Below are 6,822 nucleotides of genomic sequence, written 5' to 3'. Positions count from 1 at the left end.
TTTTTTGCTGCATTTTCACAGAAGCTTACTCCAACTTTACCCTGAAATTATAATTATTGGAAAATTTCTGGTTAAAGTCTGGGGGAAAACTCCCTTTTTATGTTCACACATGCAGCTCACTTAATTCATTTCAGGAAGTGTTGGGAAGTTATCGGTAGTGAGAATGAGGTTATTATAATTATTATAATAACATAATAAATATAATATATAATGTGTACACATCTGACATAGACTATCTCCAGCACTTGTGGAAAGACAAGTCAGGACATGATCTCTCAAAGGACTGGATATGGCCAATAATTCATGCTTGAAAACATTATATGTCTGCGGATTTATCCATTTAATAAACCCCATAACAACGTTATGAAGGCACTTAATCAGATTACACTTGAGATTCTGTGAGCATAATTGGCATGATTATGGTTTTGATTCTTCTTTTCTCCTTTGAAGAGAGGAAAAGGCCAGTGTTTACGTTCAAATGAGAAGCAGTAATGTGTATCTAGGTTGTTAAAAGAATGATAATAAACCTGTTTAACTCTTTTCAAGACAGCACTGTGTTTTTACAAAAAGCTGTCTCTTCAAGTGTATGAAAAATCATGCATTTTGGAGCATCTTTGAATTATAATCAGTAGTCGACAATTATAAAGCTCCTTGGTTCTCCTCCTCTTGTTTTTTTCCAGCAGCCATGTTCTGCTAATGGCTTTGGATCATGGTTAAGCCTTACCTCAAATGGCTCTTAATCCAGTGGGCCTGCGTTTGGTTACCTGAGGGAAATACTATCCAGGCTCTCTGCTACCCCCACTGCAAGCTCCCAGATTAGTCCAATATATATTAATCCCCCCATTTATCTTTGTCAACTAAGGGCCGAAAATAATTTGTGAGTGAGTAAATAAAGGCAAGCGCAATGAGAGAGGCATGCCTCAGACAGAAGGCAGGTGCTTGCCACCTCACGCAACTCGTCACTGAGATTGGTTCTCTAATGAGCCTCCCGTATGGTAAATACGGCTCTGCTCATTTTGCTCATCAACATTTCATGGGTTCGGTGATTATCCTTTTCAAGCAAACTTGGGATGTTTCAGAGTTTCTAAAATGGGAAATGGCCATCAAAAACACATGAATCCCGATCAACCTAGTGTTTGCTCACGAAATGAAAAGAAGGGTGCATCTTTGAGAAAAGTGATATTAACAATAAGAACCCTCTTAAAAAACATAAGGGTCAACCATCTCACTGGAAATTGACACATCACACCTTTTTTATTAGCTAAACCCAATGTAGCCTGCAAATTCCTCTCATGTGCTTGAACCCTGCAGGACATGCCCAAAGTTTGACATTTACAATAAGGTGGGAGACTAATAAACACAACAGCAGAGTAAACCACAGAAGGAATGTCTGTGATGTTCTGCCAAGAGGTCTAAATATGATTTCAGCATGATTTCAGGAGGTTCTTGGCTTCAAATATATATTTTAAAAGAAGCTGTAAACTTCAGAAAAAAGGAGGCACAGTCAGCTGGGTATTTTTTTACAGGACATTTTTTGGGGACAGCTCAGCAGAAATGAAAGTCTCTCTGAATCTACTGCGGGGATGTCATTCTCTCCTGCTGGAGGTACTCATTACAAGATGAATGCCTTGCCAACCCACTCCAACACACCCACTGAGATGCTGGCACAGTGCCATGGTTCCCTGACACGGTACAGATGCACCATCAAAGGTAAGGATACCCGTGTAAAAGACCTCATGAGGACCAAATATGCCACTAGAGTACCCCAAACATTTCACAGGCTTTGGGATTTCCAAGTGAACTTTGTTAAAAAAAATGGAAATAGTTGTTTTTTTTACTGATTTTGCTTTCATTAGCCTATTTGCCTTTTTATGTAACTTCTATAAACCCCATATGTATATCTTGTGAAAGTGGGATCTATAGGCCTATTATTAATTCAATAAATGTATATTGGTTTAGCTTTTGCCGATATGTTCAATCTGAACAGGGAAATAGTGTCTCAACACTAAAGGTGAATGCACACCTGTGGCTCATTGGCTTTGTGCTAATTCAGATGATAAAATTATACATTGTTGCTTTTTTCCTCTGGTCTATTTGTGTTCAGTTTAGGTTTGCTGTGTTTTAATAAAAGTAGCATCCTGTGGCCACAAAAAAAATGAGGCTAATGTGGAAATGCTAAAATTGCAGTTCCACAAGTGTCCACTTGAGGCTGGCTCCGGAAGTACCTGAAGCCACATTCACAACAATTCAAAAAACACAATCTTTACGGCAAGGTATAAACACGTCTCCAATCTGGTACAAAAAATGGTTTGGAAAGCTAATTTCTCTATTGGCATACACTGTACTGGGGATAAATATTTTTTAGTAGTACTCAGTAGTTTGGTGCTTTCACACCAAACGTGAACGATTGCGTTATTCGCGCGAATACAGACGCAAGAATGTTTTGTGTTTACTCGCTCTATTCGCGCAAATGACTTGCTCAATCAGCGCGTCAAAATTGCGTGTAAACGAGTGCTCAAGACGTGAATATATGCGAGAGGGAGGGAGGCTCCCACGCCACAGCTGTCTGTTGTCATCAAACAGAATGCAGTGGAGGCTGACTTGACCGCAGTAACAAGGTTGAGCTCGCAGACATTGAATGGGGAAGCCGGTTATGCTAAAGGGGCAGAGCTAACTTTCTACTACAACCCATAGCTGGATTCAAGTGACAGACAAAGTTTTTCTCAACTCACCAGATAATCCTCCTCACTCTCTGTCCTCACAGTGAGCTCCTGTTTATTCCTGATCCCATAAAAACAGGTAGAGTCACAGAGTTTGGGGAAGCCGCACGGAGATAGAATCAAAGTGTCCCATATATTCCAGATGAGGGACTCTTCGCTGGTCCATACGTTACACAACACACGTCGCGGGGGATCTGCACACTGATTGGCTATCGTGCCGCGATGGATTCGCTGGAGTTCAGATATTTCAACTCTCGCAAATCATTTGTGCAAATGAATTTGCTTCATTCGTGCGCTATTCGCGCAAATATGTTGCGTCATTCACGCGTACAGCTCCATTCGCGTCGCGCCATTTGCGTTGCCCAATTCGCGCAATACGCGCCACCAGACCAGTACTCGCGTCTACTCACGTCTCTGCATTGACTTAACATGTACTTCATTTGCGCGAATTATTTTATTCGTGTTTGGTGTGAACGTACCATTAGTGAAGAGGATAAGGACTAACTTTCACTAGATACATTTCCAGTCCGTCTTCGTTCTGCTGGGGTCCGACTCCATTCTCTGTCATCCGTCCACACCCTCTGGCTGCGTTTTTTCAGAAACCAAGGTTTCACTAACTGAATCAACAATTATGGACCTCCATGTGAAGTGTCCTGCTTGATCTGCTCTGTGTTTATTGATGCGTTGTGCTCCGGCAACCAGCAAAAATAGAAGTATTGAAGGAGGCTAGAAGGGCTCATGCAACGTAGTGAAGTTAACACATTGACCAGAATTGAAACCTATCAGATCCGGTGTTATGATGGAGCGGAGACCGACTGGACACAGTTCTGGTGAAATTTGCCCTTAAAGGCCCGCTTCAACTTCACCTCTTTGTCTGAAACTAGGTCCAATAAGTTAGGTTGAGTCAATGTTTCCAATATGGCAATCACTGATGATAGGCTTCAAAACTCTGCTTCAGTAACAAATTGGGGACGCCAGAGTGGTTGGTTTACTTGGATCAGTGAGGAAGTTAAAGGTCTCATCAACAGAGGACCATATATGTCATATGTTTGGCAAACCTCACACAAATACAGAAATTTCACAAACGTGCAAAGGCAAATAAACTCCAACCCCAGTAGGTAGGAGACCAACACGGCAAAAGTAGAGGTTCAAGTGACTGACTTCTCAGAACAAAACCAGTTGTTGAACTAGTAGATGTTGTGGACATCTTTTGCCATGCCTAGCACAAGCTCTTCTGCTGATGTTGAATTAGATACAGACGGTGAGTAGCGTTAGACATTTTTACTATAAATATTAGCCTGTTATTAATTACAGGCTAAGATTTATAACATAGCTAACTATTAATTTTAATAGAAGTTCCCTTGCAGCTTTATAAGTGCATCTGTAACTACTAGTGTACTTCTACTTGAGTGATGAGTAAGCAGTTATATGTTCGGGTTGCCTGGTTGATTTTCAAAAGAACTGCTCAAGGGCTTGATATGAAGTGAGCAGAGCCCATCTCTTCTACACGATGTCAGCTCACTTACTTTGTTCCACATTACGGCCAAATTCCACCAGATCTGTGTCCGGTCTGTCTCGGCACTGGAGTTAAGTTAATAGGTTTCTATTCTAGTCAAGCGAGCCGGATGCTCCCCTGGTGGTGAAGCTTTCAGCAGAGTGTCTGCCCCCTGGTGGCTGGCTGCAGTACATGTAAAAATAAATACACGTCGTACGAATGTTTCTCATATTCGTATGCTGTGGTGATATGTAATTAATATTTCACTGTTTTGTGTCCAAGGCCTCTTTTTCATGAAAAGTTTCTTTTTCGTTCGTTATTAGAGTTTAAAAAACAGGGTTTTACCGGGTTTCCTTTGATTCACAGCCGCCGTAGAGGGAAAGTTCAAAGGACACACAGCGTCTTATGACGCTACGCAGTAGGGCGGAGCTCGTTACAGTGGCTTCGCAGGCTCTGGCTGCACAATGGGTGCGCCCAGGAGCGGGTTTTTTGGCTTCAGAACCGTACAACGGGAAGAGGCTGAGCAACGCTGTCCATTTTTATTTACAGTCTATGGTTAAGCCCCACTGGATCTGCTCCGTTGTGCTCTGGCTGCATCTCTGATGCGGCAGGTCGGAGCCCTATGGATCAGATACGCAAGACTTACATTTTTCTGGATGTCAAAGCATGACACATCAATTTCAATAGAGAAGATTGAGCAGGACATGAAGTCAGACACCAAAACAAAATTAAAATATCTGGTTAATTATCAGAATAAAACACTCTGTGTTAATGCCAAATCGTTTTTCACTTAACTACAATAAGCCGTCATAATGAGCGAAGCCAGGCAGGTCAGATGTTTTGAGAGGCAGATAAAGACAACATGGTTGAGGAGAGGAGTCGGATATTCATTAATGCAGTAATTACCAACCTTGGTCACATGACTCCAGCTGTCCGGCGGTCCTGCTCCGTGCTGCGTTTTGAAAACGCAGCTGGTAGGTGTTGACGGATGAGAGAGCACATGCCGGACCGCAGCGGATCGGAGATTGACCGGACATGGTTCTGTCGGTGGTCCCGGGTCAGAGTCCGATTGCTGTGTTCTCATACATTCTTAGCCAAGTGGTTGTTTTTGAACCTCTCTAAACGATCCAGGTTTGATGCCAAAGTGCCAATATCAAAATAATTAAAATACATTTACCTTGGGGTGTCTGCATCCCTACTATACCCTACAGTTACAATATATACAATAATGCTAAGAAAAACCCCAGAGGAATGTCTTACCATAGCCACAGAGAGTCTACTTAAGCACTCCCGTATGCAGGGAACACGTGGTGAAGCTGCGAGAGTCACAGAAGCTGCAATCTCACCTGCTGTCTATCAGCCAACTTATCACCCCATGCCTGCTTCTGATTGACTTTGAATCCCCCACATGGTTCAAGTGCCCCTACACTACAATATACACTAAGGAATGTTTGTTTATGATTAATAGGACAAATAACCCAATGAATGTCTTCTTCCACAATAGAATTTACAGAATATGTTCATGGAAAGAAAAAAAGTACAGAAGTATGTGTGGGACTGTAAGTTGCTTTGAATCATGAAACTACTGAAAGAAGTATTTGAAACCAAAAAGCCTTCTTCTGCTTCACTCTTTTTCTGGAGTAAAGCTAATATTGAAACAGTCTTTCTTGGTTGCAAATTTGTGGTGAAGTCCCCAGAAAGTAAACAATTGTTCCTTTTTTGGCAGGGAAACCCCCCAAACCATCTTCTGTTTTGAGAAGTATTTATTTTCAGATCCAAGATTTACAAGCTACCATCTGGGCAACACTCTGACAGATTATTTACCCAAAGAAAAATATGGCGGTGAAAAATTCATGACCGTGTGTCAGACAGACCCTTGGTCATCTCGTGGCTCTTCCACCTCCATGATGAGAAAAGCCCCTCGGTGTTGTCGAGTGATGGGGGTTAGAGAGGAGGAGGGCCAGATGGCCATCTCTCTGCAGTCTGTGACGTCCTCTCAGACTCTCCATGGCTGCCTTTTTACCACATCAGAGACTAGAGCAGCCACTGTCAGTCAAATGAGTATCAAAACTTAAGGTGCATTGAGTAGAAGGAAGAACAACAGATGTTTTCATCAGAGTAGTTTTTTTCCATCATGCATTTATGGTAAATTATCCAACAAAACAGTGTGTAATATAGATATAATGTGTCATCATTCATGAAGTTGTAGAGCTGCCTCTCCTTGGTGAAGATATGGGGCATTGTGTCACTCATGTGAGGCAGCACGACTTACAAGTATAACTGACAAGTTCATAAGGATTCAAATATTCAGTGTGAAGAGTGAAAAGCAGTGATGTGGTTCTGACAGCTATAGGGGGAGGGAGTTGGCCTGCAACAGATTTAAGCGGTCACTGAAGCCCGCATGACGTATTCTGTGTATTTCATTTGAAAGCAGTATTTCCATAATCCGACATCTCCCTGTTAACCACTTGTCTAAATAATCATAAATCACTGCTGAATTCCTGCTTTTATTTGGAAGGCAGTAGCTTCCAAATCTACTGTAGGAAACCCACAGTGAGACAAGAAAAAGTTCACCACATTATCTGCTTCCCCCCCCCCCCCAAAAAA

Source organism: Notolabrus celidotus, chromosome 22, assembly GCF_009762535.1.
Source record: "Notolabrus celidotus isolate fNotCel1 chromosome 22, fNotCel1.pri, whole genome shotgun sequence".
Lineage (NCBI taxonomy): Eukaryota > Metazoa > Chordata > Actinopteri > Labriformes > Labridae > Notolabrus > Notolabrus celidotus.
Note: the sequence above shows the minus strand (reverse complement) of the source record.